Below are 18563 nucleotides of genomic sequence, written 5' to 3'. Positions count from 1 at the left end.
GTCAAGGATAGTAGTGGGAACTTGTGTATGGAGTCAGAAGAGATAGGAGAGGTGATGAATGAATACTTTTCTTCAGTGTTCACCAAGGAGAGGGACCATGTTTTTGAGGATGAGAGTGGGATACAGGCTGATAGGCTGGAGGAGGTAGGTGTTCTGAGGGAAGGTGTATTAGCAATTTTGAAAAACCTGAGGGTCGATAAGTCCCCTGGGCCAGATGGGATATATCCTAGGATTCTTTGGGAGGCAAGAGATGAGATTGCAGAGCCTTTGGCTTTGATCTTTGGGTCCTCACTGTCCATGGGGATAGTAAAAGCCACACAAGCTTTCGGAGCCCCAAGCCCATTCTTCAGGTGAGTGGGAATTTTGTTCACAAACAGGGCATATAAAGACACAAACTCAATTTACATGAATAATGGTTGGAATGTCAATACTTACAGCTAATCAAGTCTTTAAGATATAAACAATGTGAGTGGAGAGAGCATCAAGACAGGCTAAAGAGATGTGTATTGTCTCCAGACAGTGAGACTCTGCAGGTCCAGGCAAGCTGTGGGGATTACAAATAGTGTGACATGAACCATTGTATTCCAACCATTATTCATGTAAATTGAGTTTGTGTCTTTATATGCCCTGTTTGTGAACAGAATTCCCACTCCCCTGAAGAAGGGGCTTGGGGCTCCGAAAGCTTGTGGCTTTTGCTACCAAATAAACCTGTTGGACTTTAACCTGGTGTTGTTAAACTTCTTACTCTGTTTACCCCAGTCCAACGCCGGCATCTCCACATCACGGGGATAGTGCCAGAGGACTGGAGAGTGGCGAATGTTGTTCCTCTGTTCAAGAAAGGAAATAGGAATGACCCTGGTAATTATAGGCTGGTTAGTCTTACTTTGGTGGTCAGTAAGTTAATGGAAAAGGTCCTGAGGGATAGGATTTATGACCATTTGGAAAGGTGCAGCTTAATCCGTGATAGTCAGCACGGATTCATGAAGGGTAAGTCTTGCCTCACAAATTTGAATGAATTCTTTGAGGAGGTAACTAAGTGTGTAGATGAAGGTAGAGCAGTTGATGTCGTATGCATGGATTTTAGTAAGGCGTTTGATAAGGTTCCCCATGGTAGGCTCATGAAGAAAGTAAGGAGGTGTGGGATAGAGGGAAATTTGGCAGATTGGATAAATAACTGGCTATCTCATAGATGACAGAGGGTGGTGGTGGATGGAAAATTTTCAGACTGGAGACCAGTTACCAGCAGTGTACCACAGGGATCAGTGCTGGGTCCTCTGCTATTTGTGATTTTTATTAATGACTTGGAGGAGGGGGCTGAAGGGTGGGTCGGTAAATTTGCTGATGACACCAAGATTGGTGGAGTAGTGGATGAGGTGGAGGGCTGTTGTAGGTTGCAAAGAGACATTGATAGGATGCAGAGTTGGGCTGAAAAATGGCAGATGGAGTTTAACCCTGGTAAGTGCGAGGTGATTCATTTTGGTAGGACAAATTTGAATGCGGAAATACAGGGTCAACGGCAGGGTTCTGAGGAATGTGGAGGAACAGAGAGATCTTGGGGTTCATATCCACAGATCACGGCTCAAGTGGATAGAGCCGTGAAGAAGGCCTGTAGTGTGTTAGCGTTTATTAACAGGGGGTTTGAGTTTAAGAGCCGTGGGGTTATGCTGCAACTGTACAGGACCTTGGTGAGACCACATTTGGAATATTGTGTGCAGTTCTGGTCACCTCACTATAAGAAGGATGTGGAAGCATTGGAGAGAATGCAGAGGAGATTTACCGGGATGCTGCCTGGTTTGGAGGGTAGGTCTTATGAGGAAAGGTTGAGGGAGCTTAGGCTTTTCTCTTTGGAGTGGAGGAGGATGACGGGCAACTTAATAGAGGTTTATAAGATGATAAGGGGGATAGATAGAGTGGACGTTCAGAGACTATTTCCTCGTGTGAATGTAGCTGTTACTAGGGAGCATAACTATAAGGTTCATGGTGGGAGATATAGGAGGGATGTCCGAGGTAGGTTCTTTACTCAGAGAGTGGTTGGGGTGTGGAATGGACTGCCTGCTGTGATAGTGGAGTCGGACACTTTAGGAACTTTCAAGCGATTATTAGATCGGCACATGGAGCACACCAGAATGATATGGAGTGGGATAGCTTGATCTTGGTTTCGGACAAAGCTTGGCACAACATCGAGGGCCGAAGGGCCTGTACTGTGTTGTACTGTTCTATGTTCTATACAGAGTTACTGTTCAGCAGAATATGGACTTACTGATTACAACTGTACAGAGTTACTGTTTATTCAGCAGGGTAACAATTTACTCATTATGTAACTGCACAGAGTTACTGTTTATTCAGCAGGGTAAGGATTCACTCACTGTGTAACTGTGCAGTGTTATTGTCTATTCAGGATGGTAAGGGCTTACTGACTGTATAACAGTGCAGAGTTACTGTACATTCAGCAGGGTAAGGATTTACTGAGTAACTGTACAGAGTTAGTGTTTATTCAGCAGGGTCAGGATTTACTGACTGTGTAACTATACAGAGTTACTGTTTATTCAGCAGTTTTATGATTTACTCACTGCAACTGTACAGAGTTACTGGTCATTCAGCAGGGTAAGGATTTGCTGTAGAGAGTTACTGGGCGAGATTCCCCCAAAGTGGGAATAAGTGCCCATGTAAGTGTAAAAATGCGTATTTGCCGCTGGTTGCGTCTGTCAGCTGGGATTCACCCACATAAAAGATGCAAATCTACCAGCCAGCCCGGCTCTTGCGAGATCAGGCTGCCATTTTTAAAGGGTCTCCAATCTCCGCACTCAGACAGGCCCCCCTCTCCCCCGAAATATCAAATGGGCAACCCCCCTTCTCCCCAGTGGCGAGAGGAACATCACAAACCTTCAGCAAAGAGGGGCACCCTCCTCCCCTCCCCATCACCCAAATAACAGGTCAGCCACCCCCAAACCATGCAAGCAGGAGGGTGAGCCACCCTTCCCTCTCCCCAGGCTCAGGACTCCTCTCAGCCCTGGCTCCCCCCCAGATCCACAGTTCTACTCCCCCTCTGAACCCCACACAGCCTCCCTCCCCCTCAGACCCCCCACACACAGCCTCAGCCTCTGTCCCCCTCAGACCCCCCACCACACAACCTCCCTCCCCCTCAGACCCCCACACAGCTTCCCTCTCCCTCAGAGCCGCCCCATACAGCATCCTTCCCCATCAGAGCCCCCCCACACAGCCTCCCTCCCCCTCAGACCCCCCAACACAGCCTCCCTCTCCCTCAGAGCCCCCCCATACTGCCTCCTTCCCCCTCAGAGCCCCCCCCACACAGCCTCCCTCCCCCTCAGACCCCCACACACAGCTTCTGTCCCCCTAAGACCCCCCCCATACAGCCTCCTTCCCCCTCAGAGCCCCCCCACACAGCCTCCCTCCCCCTCAGACCCCCCACACAACCTCTGTCCCCTCAGACCCCTCCTCACACAGCCTCTCTCCCCCTCAGACCCCCCACACAGCCTCCCTCCCCCTCAGAACCCCCACACAGCCTCCCTCCCCCTCAGACACACCCACACCACACAGCCTCCCTCCCCCTCACACCCCCCCCACACAGCCTCCCTCCCCCCCAGACCCTGCCACACAGCCTCCCTGCCCCCTAGACCCTGCCACACATCCTCCTTCCCCCTCAGACCCTGCCACACAGCCTCCCTCCCCCTCAGACCCCCCCACACAGACCCCTCTCCCTCTCCCTCAGACCTCCCACCCTGCCCACTTATGTTTCCCTATCCCTCTGACCCTCCACTCAGCCTCCTTCCCCCCTCAGATCCCGACTGAGGCCCCCTTTTTGTCCTTGGCAGTGCCAACAATGCACTGCCCCCTGGCACTGACACCTTGACCTGGCACCTTAGGCCCCAAAGGGGCTTATGGAGGGTGGTCCAGTGGCCATTTGCTCCTCTGCTGCTGTCAGGCTGCAAAGGAATGGTCCTTCAGGTGTCCTGTGGTTTGGGTGGGCTCTGGCTGGGGCAAGAGGTTGACTTCGCCATTCTCCCCTGGGGTGGGGGGCTTGTGGCTGGACTACCCCCTCTAGCCCTGGCAGACCTGGCATGGTGATTTCAGACAGCCCTGTGATCAACATCGGCATTCCTGCCTGTCAGCTGTGAACACTTGGAAGTCGGCTTTCTTTAATAAGGAGACTGAAACTGTACAGACTGCTCCACGTGTGGTCTCACCAAGACCCTGTACAGCTGCAGTTAGACATCCCTGTTCCTGTACTCAAATCCTCTTGCAATGAAGGCCAACACAACGTTTGCCTTCCTAACTGCTTGTTGCACCTGCGTGCTTGCTTTCAATGACTGGTGTATAAGGACACTCATGTCCCTTTGTACTTCATCATTTCCCACTCTATCACCATTTAAATAATATTCTGCCATTCTGTTTCTCCATCCAAAGTGGATATTTCATATTTATCTACATTATACTTTATCCGTCATGTATTTGTCCAGTCACTCAACTTGTCTAAATTGTCTTGAAGCCTCCATACATCCCCCTCACCACTCATATTCCCAGCGGGTCCTTCCAGTATGTTTACCTGTGTTAGTGGGACGGAGCCGCTTGATTGCCTCTGTCATTAGCAGATGGAGCAGTTTGAGTACTGATGACATGGAGCCTTGATTCACAATGAGTTCCCCAAGACTTCCCTGCATCTGCAGCAGCAGAGTTTCCTGATCTGTAACTGAAGAGATTGCAGAGTAGCTGGGACAGTGGAATTCAAATTCCTCTCAAACCCTGTTAAAGTGAACATTATCAGACTAACACTTACTCTGCAGGCAGTGAATGTTCTGTTGGGACAGTGATGTTGGAACAAGCTCTTTGAGCTTCACTCGGATTCCCTATGGCAGGTTCATCCTGACACCAGGAATCATTCCCAGTTCTTTCTGTCCAATTTCCAGCAACTCCTTTACAGTAAGTCCAACAGGAAAGCTTGGAGTAGGGTGCCTCACTAACCAGTGAGGAAAGTCACTGCCGTGGATTCCTGACCCACACATACGCAAGAGTCCAGGTGTGAACTGCAGTGTGTGGGTAGCGTTCCTGGTCACTGCTTGCAGTGCAGGCTAAACCACTGCAAGCGTCAATAACTTCCAAACAGGAAACAGCCCACTGCCTGTGCAGATCAGTAACATTTAGACTTGTAGTAAACACATTTCAATGGATGGATATTGGTGATAATGTGCTGTCTGGGGGAAGGTGCACAAAGTCCCTCACCACCAAGGGGAGTGGATGCTCTGATTTGTCTGTGAATAACCAGCCAACTCCATACGCCTATATTTGTACAACAATGGCACACATACAGGTAATGGTCACAGCATGAGGCAGCTGCTTGATAAAAACAGACCCGCAATGGCTTGATGCCTGAAAAGGAAGGAGAATACATTTAGAAAACCCAGTCGGAGCAGTAAACATGCACTGGGCAGTAACTTCATATTCTTAATGGGGAAATGATATGGTGTGGAACAGAAAGAGTACATAAGTTAAATTCTGAGTCTGTGTGTACTGCATGTGTACCGTTATATTGCGTGCGTGTACGGGTGGAGTGTGCTTTCCCAATAGCCCTGTATATGAATCTCCCTCCTTCCCTCTTTCCCCATAACCCTGCCAATGTTTCCTTTTCAAATATTTATCCAATTCCTTTTTGAAATGTATTATTGAATCTGTTCACATTGCCCTTTCAGATAGAGCATTTTTTAACACCATTCTCTGTGCAAAATGAAGTGTTTCTAAATCTCGCCTCTGATTTCTTTTGCCAATTAGCCTGTGTCCTCTGCTTCTCCATCCACTCCCACAGGAAACAGTTTTCCTTCATTTACTCTATCAAAACTCTTGATCAGATCTGTCAGCTTCTTCCCCATGTGTAGAGTGAGTGTGGTGTTGTTGTGCTGTTACCTGGCGAGGTATACGGTACAGGATTCAGCCAGTCCTGTTTGCTGCTCTGAGCCAGTTCCTCCTCAGCATTCTCCATCTTCTGGTGCAACATGTCATGTTTCAAATCCAGCAAATTGACAAACACGTCCAATCCAAGTAGCACAAAGTTACACCAGTACTTCCCGAATCTGCAGAGATACAGAGTTCGAATCAGAAGCACCCACTGGTCTGGCCACTCCAGCCACTATAGCGTTGATATTACCGAACTGATCATCTAGAGAACATGAAGTGAAACTGTGTCCTGACACTGTAAGAATTCAGTTATAAATGTCTAGGGATGAAAATCTGATAACTATCAGTCGTTGTAAAAACAAGCTAGATTACTAATGTGCTCTGGGTAAGGAACCTGCCATTCTCAGTTGATCTGGCCTCTATATGACTCTGCTGCCTATATCCTAACCTGCACCAAATCCTGACCACTCATCAGTTTGTGCTCACTGGCATACATGACCAAGGTCCTCCGTGACTTCATCCCTCCCTATTTCTGCAACTTCCTCCAATCTTAAAGTTCTACAGTGTGCTCAACTAATTCTGGCCTCGTGTGCACTTGCGAGTTTAATGGCTGCAATGATGGCCGTGCCTTCAGCTGGGACAGCGACAAGCTCTGGAATTCCCTCCTAAACTTCTCCCTTTCCCCACCTCCCCCCCATCACCTGCCCTCCACCTCCCCCGCCTCACCTGCCCTCCACCTCATCCCCACCCCCCGTCACTTCTCCTATTTAAAGATACTGTTTAAAACAGATTTCTTTGACCAAGCTTTGGGCATCTGGTCTCAGATCTCTTTATGTAGTTTAGTGTCAAACATTGTTTGATTACGCTCTCATGAAGCACCCGAGGGTGTATATGACAACAAGGGTGCTATATAAATGTAAGTTGTTGCTGTGGCTCTTACATAAGAACATAAGAACATAAGAAATAGGAGCAGGAGTAGGCCATCTAGCCCCTCGAGCCTGCCCCGCCATTCAATAAGATCATGGCTGATCTGACGTGGATCAGTACCACTTACCCGCCTGATCCCCATAACCCTTAATTCCCTTACCGATCAGGAATCCATCCATCCGCGCTTTAAACATATTCAGCGAGGTAGCCTCCACCACCTCAGTGGGCAGAGAATTCCAGAGATTCACCACCCTCTGGGAGAAGAAGTTCCTCCTCAACTCTGTCTTAAACCGACCCCCCTTTATTTTGAGGCTGTGTCCTCTAGTTTTAACTTCCTTACTAAGTGGAAAGAATCTCTCCGCCTCCACCCTATCCAGCCCCCGCATTATCTTATAAGTCTCCATAAGATCCCCCCTCATCCTTCTAAACTCCAACGAGTACAAACCCAATCTCCTCAGCCTCTCCTCATAATCCAAACCCCTCATCTCCGGTATCAACCTGGTGAACCTTCTCTGCACTCCCTCCAATGCCAATATATCCTTCCTCATATAAGGGGACCAATACTGCACACAGTATTCCAGCTGCGGCCTCACCAATGCCCTGTACAGGTGCATCAAGACATCCCTGCTTTTATATTCTATCCCCTTCGCAATATAGGCCAACATCCCATTTGCCTTCTTGATCACCTGTTGTACCTGCAGACTGGGCTTTTGCGTCTCATGCACAAGGACCCCCAGGTCCCTTTGCACGGTAGCATGTTTTAATTTGTTTCCATTGAGATAGTAATCCCATTTGTTATTATTTCCTCCAAAGTGTATAACCTCGCATTTCTCAACGTTATACTCCATTTGCCATATCCTCGCCCACTCACTCAGCCTGTCCAAATCTCTCTGCAGATCTTCTCCGTCCTCCACACGATTCACTTTTCCACTTATCTTTGTGTCGTCTGCAAACTTCGTTACCCTACACTCCGTCCCCTCCTCCAGATCATCTATATAAATGGTAAATAGTTGCGGCCCGAGTACCGATCCCTGCGGCACGCCACTAGTTACCTTCCTCCAACCGGAAAAACACCCATTTATTCCGACTCTTTGCTTCCTGTCGGATAGCCAGTCCCCAATCCACTTTAACACACTACCCCCAACTCCGTGTGCCCTAATCTTCTTCAGTGGCCTTTTATGGGGCACCTTATCAAACGCCTTTTGGAAATCCAAAAACACCGCATCCACCGGTTCTCCTCCATCAACCGCCCGAGTCACATCTTCATAAAAATCCAACATGTTCGTCAAGCACGACTTTCCCCTCATGAATCCATGCTGCGTCTGATTGATCGAACCATTTCTATCCAGATGCCCTGCTATCTCCTCTTTAATAATGGATTCCAGCATTTTCCCTACTACAGACGTTAAGCTGACCGGCCTATAGTTACCCGCCTTTTGTCTCCTTCCTTTTTTAAACAGCGGCGTAACATTAGCCGTTTTCCAATCAACCGGCACTACCCCAGAATGCAACGAGTTTTGATAAATAATCACTAACGCATCCACTATTACCTCTGACATTTCTTTCAATACCCTGGGATGCATTCCATCCGGACCCGGGGACTTGTCCACCTTCAGTCCCATTAGTCTACCCAGCACTGCCTCTCTGGTTACATTAATTGTATTAAGTATTTCTCCTGCTGCCAACCCTCTATCGTTAATATTTGGCAAACTATTTGTGTCCTCCACCGTGAAGACCGACACAAAAAACTTATTTAAAGACTCAGCCATATCCTCATTTCCCACTATTAACTCCCCCCTCTCGTCCTCCAAGGGTCCAACATTCACTCTAGCCACTCTATTCCTTTTTATATATTTATAAAAACTTTTAATACATATTTAATTCCTAACTGTCCTGCAATACTCTGGATTAGTTAATTGTGAGGTACCTCTTCCATCCTTTCAGGATGAGGTGGGATGCTCAGTAAATGCTGCTCTTCCCTCTGACACTGACGCCCACATTCCAGGAATGATAACCAACCAAAGCTAACGTTTCAGCTCACTCCTGACCAAGGCTTCACAAATGAAATGTGATCTTGTCTCCTACCTTAACACTCTAATAAGTCTCACTTTCGCCAGAATGGGTACAGAGTGGAAACTAGGAACTAGCCATCAAGACCCAAGGCAGTGGGTTCCTCTATGGTATTGGCCTGTCACTGAGTAATAGCCATGATGTGGAGATACCGGCGTTGGACTGGGGTAAGCACAGTAAGAAGTCTCACAACACCAGGTTAACGTCCAACAGGTTTATTTGGTAGCACAGGCTTTCAGAGTGTCACTCCTTCTTCAGGTGAGTGAGGAGTTCTGTTCACAAACAGGGCATTTATTAGACGCAAACTCAATTTACAAGATAATGGTTGGAATGTGAGACTTGCATTCCGAGAGTGTGTGAGTGTGAAAGGGGATCTCTGATGTTAGAGCTATGATCAGCCTTGCACCTCACGCTGGGGCTGACTGAAACTGAATGCAATGGCGTGGCTTTCAGGTCAGTGACCTGAAGCAACTGGCTTTTACCTGGTGTCATTCTGCATTTGGTGCTTTGCATATTCCATGGCGCTAGTGATGTAGGAGCCACTCCACAGAGCGATGTAAAAGTGGTGATAGAAGGTGAGCGAGGCCTGTACTGGAACGGGTTTAATCTGTATCAGCACGGAAGAAGCTCCTGTTGAAAGATGAGAGACTGGTTTAATATTTAGGAGCTGAACGTTCCTGTCCACACTGACTGACTGGTTTATCACAGGATGTGATGGTAATAAGCACTGGCTAGTAAGCACTGGGCATCAATAGGACTGTAAGAAGTTTAACAAGACCAGGTTAAAGTCCAACAGGTTTATTTGGTAGCAAAAGCCACAAGCGTTCGGAGCCTTAAGCCCCTTCTTCAGGTGAGTGGGAATTCTGTTCACAAACAGGGCTTATAAAGACACAAACTCAATTTACAGAATAATGATTGGAATGCGAATACTTACAGCTAATCAAGTCTTAAAGGTACAAACAATGTGAGTGGAGGGAGCATTAAGACAGGTTAAAGAGATGTGTATTGTCTCCAGACAGGACAGCCAGTGAAATTCTGCAAGTCCAGGCAAGCTGTGCCCCAACATCACCCAAGCACAACGCAACATCATCCGCGCTCTCAAGACCAACATTGTCATCAAACCAGCAGACAAAGGAGGGGCCATCCTCATACTGAACAGAACGGATTACTGCAAAGAAGTGTACCGACAACTGAATCCGACCAAAGAACACACCCGTCAACTCAACACTCTGATCAAGACCTTTGATCCGGACCTTCAGAACACCCTCCGTGCTCTCATCCCACGTACTCCCCGCGTTGGAGATCTCTACTGCCTCCCGAAGATACACAAGGCAAACACACCCGGCCGTCCCATCGTATCGGGCAATGGGACCCTGTGCGAGAACCTCTCCGGCTATGTCGAGGGCATCCTGAAACCCATTGTACAAAGAACCCCCAGCTTTTGTCGCGACACGACGGACTTCCTACAGAAACTCGGCACACATGGAGCAGTTGAACCAGGAGCACTCCTCGTCACAATGGGTGTCTCGGCACACTACACCAGCATCCCCCACGATGATGGCATTGCTGCAACTGCCTCAGTGCTCAGCGCTGACGACTGCCAGTTTCCAGATGCAATTTTACAACTCATCCGCTTCATCCTGGACCACAATGTCTTCACCTTCAACAACCAGTTCTTCATCCAGACACACGGAACAGCCATGGGGACCAAATTCGCACCTCAATATGCCAACATCTTCATGCACAGGTTCGAACAAGACTTCTTCACCGCACAGGACCTTCAACCGATGCTATACACTAGATACATCAATGACATTTTCTTCCTTTGGACTCATGGTGAACAATCACTGAAACAACTATATGATGACATCAACAAGTTCTATCCCACCATCAGACTCACCATGGACTACTCTCCGGAATCGGTTGCATTCTTGGACACATGCATCTCCATTAAGGACGGTCACCTCAGTACCTCACTGTACCGCAAGCCCACGGATAACCTCATGATGCTCCACTTCTCCATTTTCCACCCTAAACACGTTAAAGAAGCCATCCCCTACGGACAAGCCCTCCGTACACACAGGATCTGCTCGGATGAGGAGGATCGCAACAGACACCTCCAGACGCTGAAAGATGCCCTCATAAGAACAGGATATGGCGCTCGACTCATCGATCGACAGTTCCGACGCGCCACAGCGAAAAACCGCACCAACCTCCTCAGAAGACAAACATGGGACACGATGGACAGAGTACCCTTCGTCGTCCAGTACTTCCCCGGAGCGGAGAAGCTGCGGCATCTCGTCCGGAGCCTTCAACATGTCATTGATGAAGACGAACATCTCGCCAAGGCCATCCCCACACCCCCACTTCTTGCCTTCAAATAACCGCACAACCTCAAACAGACCATTGTCCGCAGCAGACTACCCAGCCTTCAGGAGAACAGTGACCACGACACCACACAACCCTGCCACAGCAACCTCTGCAAGACATGCCGGATCATCGACACAGATGCCATTATCTCACGTGAGAACACCATCCACCAGGTACACGGTACATACTCTTGCAACTCGGCCAACGTTGTCTACCTGATATGCTGCAGGAAAGGATGTCCCGAGGCATGGTACATTGGGGAAACCATGCAGACGCTGCGACAACGGATAAATGAACACCGCTCGACAATCACCAGGCAAGAGTGTTCTCTTCCTGTTGGGGAGCACTTCAGCGGTCACGGGCATTCGGCCTCTGATATTCGGGTAAGCGTTCTCCAAGGCGGCCTTCATGACACATGACGGCGCAGAGTCGCTGAGCAGAAACTGATAGCCAAGTTCCGCACACATGAGGACGGCCTCAACCGGGATATTGGGTTCATGTCACACTATCTGTAATCCCCACAGTTTGCCTGGACCTGCAGAGTCTCATTGGCTGTCCTGTCTGGAGACAATACACATCTATTTAACCTGTCTTAATGCTCTCTCCACTCACATTGTTTGTACCTTTAAGACTTGATTAGCTGTAAGGATTCGCATTCCAACCATTATTCTGTAAATTGAGTTTGTGTCTTTATATGTCCTGTTTGTGAACAGAATTCCCACTCACCTGAAGAAGGAGCTTAAAGCTCCGAAAGCTAGTGGCTTTTGCTACCAAATAAACCTGTTGGACTTTAACCTGGTGTTGTTAAACTTCTTACTGTGTTTACCCCAGTCCAACGCCGGCATCTCCACATCATCAATAGGACTGGCAGCTTGTCGAAGCTTCTGTCAGGTAGAAACCGTCACCATTCTGCACATTTACTTTCCTGAAGAATTGTTCTGGATAAAACTGCCCTCGTTTGCCAAAAGACATGATAACGGGGTGAGTGGTGTTATGGTTCAGGTTAGAAACTCCAAAGTGTTGTATGAAGCCCGCCTGAATCATAAGTTTTGCATCTTGAATTTGGCTAGGATAAGCATGATGTGTTTCACTTCAGGTATGATTCAGAAGAAATTCTACAGCAGCCGCATGGCTGGACCTAGCTCCCAACATATCCTGCCTAAGAGGACGCCATCCCCTGGGATGATTACCCACTCTGAGTCCCAATTGGTTCCCCAAGGCAGGTGACTCTTACTCTGCTGTGTTGCCCTTAAAGGGACAATCACTCCATCCCCCCACCCTTTTACTCCTTTGTACAATCTTCAATGACTAAGTTTCTCTGTCCTGAATTCGAACTGAACTATGTACATGAGTTTGACAATTATACATCGAGTCTTTGAGGAGTTTTGTTTCCTGCAGAGCGGCATAATTCTGTAGTCGGAGTTGCTTCCACAGGATTCACATTAACAGGAACTGCAATAACAGGTAGCTCCTCTGCCACAGGCAGTTCATCGCTATTTGCTTCCAGACAAACATCAGTTATGTCTGTAACAGATCAATTGGGTACTCCAGTGCTTACAGGTTCGAAAACATTTCTCTGATATGGGGATGTTGTCGAGGCTAATTCCCCTTCTCACTGTCTCTTCCATAGAACTTTAATAAGGCTATCTCTGGGAGCAGATTGTATCATATATGCATGCAATAGATTAACACAAAGCTGTACAAAGCAGAAACTCACACAATTAATTTGTAGTGTGTGCCGGGTCGCAATTGGCATTGAGTAATAGAGAACTAAATCAAATAGGTTCCCAACAATTAGGCGCACATCAAAAGCAGAACGGAAGTGACAAATGTGGACCAAGTAATAGAGCACTGCCAGTTCCTGTCGAACTGTAACCCAGAAAACAGTCAGTGTGGAACTGTCCCCCAGTGAGAGTCAGTGTGTATGTGACACTACCCCAGTGAGAGTCAGTGTGTGTGGGACTGTCCCCCAGTGAGAGTCAGTGTGTGTGGAACTGTACCCCAGTGAGAGTCAGTGTGTGTGGGACTGTCCCCCAGTGAGAGTCAGTGTGTGTGGAACTGTACCCCAGTGAGAGTCAGTGTGTGTGGGACTGAGCCCCAGTGAGAGTCAGTGTGTGTGGGACTGTCCCCCAGGGAGAGTCAGTGTGTGTGGGACTGTCCCCCAGGGAGAGTCAGTGTGTGTGGGACTGTCCCCCAGGGAGAGTCAGTGTGTGTGGGACTGTCCCCCAGGGAGAGTCAGTGCGTGTGGAACTGTCCCCCAGGGAGAGTCAGTGTGTGTGGGACTGTCCCCCAGGGAGAGTCAGTGTGTGTGGAACTGTACCCCAGGGAGAGTCAGTGTGTGTGGGACTGTCCCCCAGGGAGAGTCAGTGTGTGTGGGACTGTCCCCCAGGGAGAGTCAGCGTGTGTGGGACTGAGCCCCAGTGAGAGTCAGTGTGTGTGGGACTGTCCCCCAGTGAGAGTCAGTGTGTGTGGGACTGTCCCCCAGTGAGAGTCAGTGTGTGTGGGACTGAGCCCCAGTGAGAGTCAGTGTGTGTGGGACTGAGCCCCAGTGAGAGTTAGTGAGTGTGGGACTGAGCCCCAGTGAGAGTCAGTGTGCGTGGAAACTACCCCAGTGAGAGTCAGTGTGTGTGGGATTGGTCCCCAGCGAGGATCAGTGTGGTGGGACCGTCTCCTGTGAGGGTCAGTATGCGTGGCACTGCCCCCCCAGTGAGGATCAGTGTGCGTGGCGCTGCCCCCCAGTGAGGATCAGTGTGCGTGGCGCTGCCCCCCAGTGAGGATCAGTGTGCGTGGCGCTGCCCCCCAGTGAGGGTCAGTGTGCGTGGCGCTGCCCCCCAGTGAGGGTCAGTGTGCGTGGCGCTGCCCCCCAGTGAGGGTCAGTGTGCGTGGGATTGTCCCCCAGTGAGGGTCAGTGTGCGTGGCGCTGTCCCCCAGTGAGGGTCAGTGTGCGTGGCGCTGTCCCCCAGTGAGGGTCAGTGTGCGTGGCGCTGTCCCCCAGTGAGGGTCAGTGTGCGTGGCGCTGTCCCCAAGTGAGGGTCAGTGTGCATGGCGCTGTCCCCAAGTGTGGGTCAGTGTGCGTGGCGCTGTCCCCCAGTGAGGGTCAGTGTGCGTGGCGCTGTCCCCCAGTGAGGGTCAGTGTGCGTGGCGCTGTCCCCCAGTGAGGGTCAGTGTGCATGGCGCTGTCCCCAAGTGAGGGTCAGTGTGCATGGTACTGTCCCCAAGTGAGGGTCAGTGTGCGTGGCGCTGTCCCCCAGTGAGGGTCAGTGTGCATGGTACTGTCCCCAAGTGAGGGTCAGTGTGCGTGGCACTGTCCCCAAGTGAGGGTCAGTGTGCATGGTACTGTCCCCAAGTGAGGGTCAGTGTGCATGGTACTGTCCCCAAGTGAGGGTCAGTGTGCATGGTACTGTCCCCAAGTGAGGGTCAGTGTGCATGGTACTGTCCCCAAGTGAGGGTCAGTGTGCGTGGCACTGCCCCCCAGTGAGGGTCAGTGTGCATGGCGCTGCCCCCCAGTGAGGGTCAGTGTGCATGGTACTGTCCCCAAGTGAGGGTCAGTGTGCGTGGCACTGCCCCCCAGTGAGGGTCAGTGTGCGTGGGACTGTCCCCCAAGTGAGGGTCAGTGTGCATGGTACTGTCCCCAAGTGAGGGTCAGTGTGCGTGGCACTGCCCCCCAGTGAGGATCAGTGTGCGTGGCACTGCCTCCCAGTGAGGGTCAGTGTGCGTGGCACTGCCTCCCAGTGAGGGTCAGTGTGCGTGGGACTGTCCCCCAGTGATGGTCAGTGTGCGTGGAAACTACCCCAGTGAGAGTCAGTGTGTGTGGGATTGGTCCCCAGCGAGGATCAGTGTGGTGGGACTGTCTCCTGTGAGGGTCAGTGTGCGTGGCGCTGCCTCCCAGTGAGGGTCAGTGTGCGTGGGACTGTCCCCCAGTGATGGTCAGTGTGCGTGGAAACTACCCCAGTGAGAGTCAGTGTGTGTGGGATTGGTCCCCAGTGAGGGTCAGTGTGGTGGGACTGTCTCCTGTGAGGGTCAGTGTGCGTGGCGCTGCCCCCCAGTGAGGGTCAGTGTGCGTGGCGCTGCCCCCCAGTGAGGGTCAGTGTGCGTGGCGCTGCCCCCCAGTGAGGGTCAGTGTGCGTGGCGCTGCCCCCCAGTGAGGGTCAGTGTGCATGGCGCTGTCCCCAAGTGAGGGTCAGTGTGCATGGCGCTGCCCCCCAGTGAGGGTCAGTGTGCGTGGCGCTGCCCCCCAGTGAGGGTCAGTGTGCGTGGCGCTGCCCCCCAGTGAGGGTCAGTGTGCGTGGCGCTGCCCCCCAGTGAGGGTCAGTGTGCGTGGCGCTGTCCCCAAGTGAGGGTCAGTGTGCGTGGCGCTGCCCCCCAGTGAGGGTCAGTGTGCGTGGCGCTGCCCCCCAGTGAGGGTCAGTGTGCGTGGCGCTGCCCCCCAGTGAGGGTCAGTGTGCGTGGCGCTGCCCCCCAGTGAGGGTCAGTGTGCGTGGCGCTGTCCCCCAGTGAGGGTCAGTGTGCATGGCGCTGTCCCCAAGTGAGGGTCAGTGTGCGTGGCGCTGCCCCCCAGTGAGGGTCAGTGTGCGTGGCACTGCCCCCCCAGTGAGGGTCAGTGTGCGTGGCGCTGCCCCCCAGTGAGGGTCAGTGTGCGTGGCGCTGCCCCCCAGTGAGGGTCAGTGTGCGTGGCGCTGTCCCCCAGTGAGGGTCAGTGTGCATGGCGCTGCCCCCAAGTGAGGGTCAGTGTGCGTGGCACTGCCTCCCAGTGAGGGTCAGTGTGCATGGCACTGCCTCCCAGTGAGGGTCAGTGCGCGTGGCGCTGTCCCCAAGTGAGGGTCAGTGTGCATGGCGCTGCCCCCCAGTGAGGGTCAGTGTGCATGGCGCTGCCCCCCAGTGAGGGTCAGTGTGCGTGGCGCTGTCCCCCAGTGAGGGTCAGTGTGCGTGGCGCTGTCCCCAAGTGAGGGTCAGTGTGCGTGGCGCTGTCCCCCAGTGAGGGTCAGTGTGCGTGGCGCTGTCCCCAAGTGAGGGTCAGTGTGCATGGCGCTGCCCCCCAGTGAGGGTCAGTGTGCATGGCGCTGCCCCCCAGTGAGGGTCAGTGTGCATGGCGCTGCCCCCCAGTGAGGGTCAGTGTGCGTGGCGCTGCCCCCCAGTGAGGGTCAGTGTGCATGGCGCTGCCCCCCAGTGAGGTTCAGTGTGCGTGGCGCTGCCCCCCAGTGAGGTTCAGTGTGCATGGCGCTGCCCCCCAGTGAGGGTCAGTGTGCATGGCGCTGTCCCCCAGTGAGGGTCAGTGTGCATGGCGCTGTCCCCCAGTGAGGGTCAGTGTGCATGGCGCTGTCCCCCAGTGAGGGTCAGTGTGCATGGCGCTGCCCCCCAGTGAGGGTCAGTGTGCATGGCGCTGTCCCCCAGTGAGGTTCAGTGTGCATGGCGCTGCCCCCCAGTGAGGGTCAGTGTGCATGGCGCTGTCCCCCAGTGAGGGTCAGTGTGCATGGCGCTGCCCCCCAGTGAGGTTCAGTGTGCATGGCGCTGTCCCCAAGTGAGGGTTGATGTGTGTGGGACCCGTCAGCCTGCGAGGGTCAATGCATGACGAACAGGATATTAGCGCCCCTCACTTGTATCCCTGGAAGTCCCAGCACATTGGGGATACTAATTGCAGAATGGGATTATTAGCACTATCCTGATCTTCTTGTCGCTTGCCATTTCAGTTCACCATTTTGCTCTCATGCTCACATTTCTGTCCACAGCCTGTGGCAATGTTCCAGTGAAGCCCAACACAAACTGGAGGAACAGCACCTCATCTTCCCATTATATACTTTATAGCCTTGTGAACTCTATATTGATTTCAACACTTCAGACCATGAACTCTCTCCTCCATTTAGTGTGTTTTTCCCGTATTGCCGTATTGATCTCATGTTTTGCTTTCTGACAGTGCTGACCTTTATTCTGTGATTAACACCTACTCTGAAGTATCGCTTTGTTCCTTTACTTCCACCATTCCCACTCTCTTTGCCTCTTGTTCCAACACAGCAATGTACTTAATCTCCCCTTCCCTCTAACCTATCCCTGACCTTCCCTCTTGTTCCATATGACCGCCCCAACCCCCTTTTTCAACAGCATGAAACCCATTCCATTTCTACCCCTCCTCAGTTCCAATGAAGAGCAATATTGGACTTGAGACATTAACTCTGTTTCTCTCTCCGCTGTTGCTGAGCTTTCCAGTTTCTGTTTTGATTTCTTATCACTAGAACTACAGCTTTTATTCCAGAACGTTTTAATGCAGTGTAGCTCCTGTTGGGATTCCACATCACTTTTTGAAGTTACTCAAATTGCTCGCAGTATATTGTAATTCCATCCGAGCAGAGCCCTGACTGACGCTCCAGCCCATTGTCTACTTCTCCTCTGAGGTAGATAGGAAACCAACCACCCAGAAACCCAAGGTCCTCTTCCAACCAGCACAACACCTCCTCATTGATTCAGATTGGTGCTAAGACCCTGGGAAATATGGATTTTTTTTTCATTGAGAACCTCCTCTTGATGAGTGAAACATAGACAACAAAATGAATCATCATAATGTTCCAGATCAGCCTTTGGCTGGTTGAGGAATTGACTCTTTGAGCACTCGGATGTCAAAGTTGAGACTAAAGGTCATGGTAGCACTGATCCCCACACTCCCTTATGCTTCAGAGACTTGTGATGACCAACAGAAGGCACCTCAAAGCACTGGCAAAGTACCACCTCCAATGTCTTTGCAAAATCCCCTAAATCTGGTACCTAGAAGGGCAGTGCAACAGCAGTGCCCTCTTCCAAACCAACCATGCCCAGCATCGAGATGCCAATTACACAAACCAGCTTTCCTGGGTGGCACATTGTTCTTGAACTGGTACCAGATTCCCAGGAAGCGTAGTGGAGGGCATGCCCCTGTCTAAATCAATGGGGATGAAGTAGAAATGGTGAGTTTCAAGTTTCTAGGGTCCAGATCGCCAACAACCTGTCCTGGTCCGATGCTATAGTTAAGAAAGCCCACCAATGCCTCTACTTTCTCAGAAGACTAAGGAAATTTGGCATGTCCGCTATGACTCTCACCAACTTTTCCAGATGCACCATAGAAAGCATTCTTTCTAGTTGTATCACAGCTTGGTATGGCTCCTGCTCTGTCCAAGACCGTAAGAAACTACAAAGGGTCGTGAACGTAGCCCAGTCCATCACTCAAACCAGCCTCCCAATCATTGACTCCGTCTACACTTCCCGCTGCCTCAGAAAAGCAGCCAGCAAAATTAAGGACCCCACGCACCCCAACTCTCTTCCAA

The sequence above is a fragment of the Mustelus asterias genome, chromosome 13 (genome assembly GCF_964213995.1).
Source record: "Mustelus asterias chromosome 13, sMusAst1.hap1.1, whole genome shotgun sequence".
Classification (NCBI taxonomy): domain Eukaryota; kingdom Metazoa; phylum Chordata; class Chondrichthyes; order Carcharhiniformes; family Triakidae; genus Mustelus; species Mustelus asterias.
Note: the sequence above shows the minus strand (reverse complement) of the source record.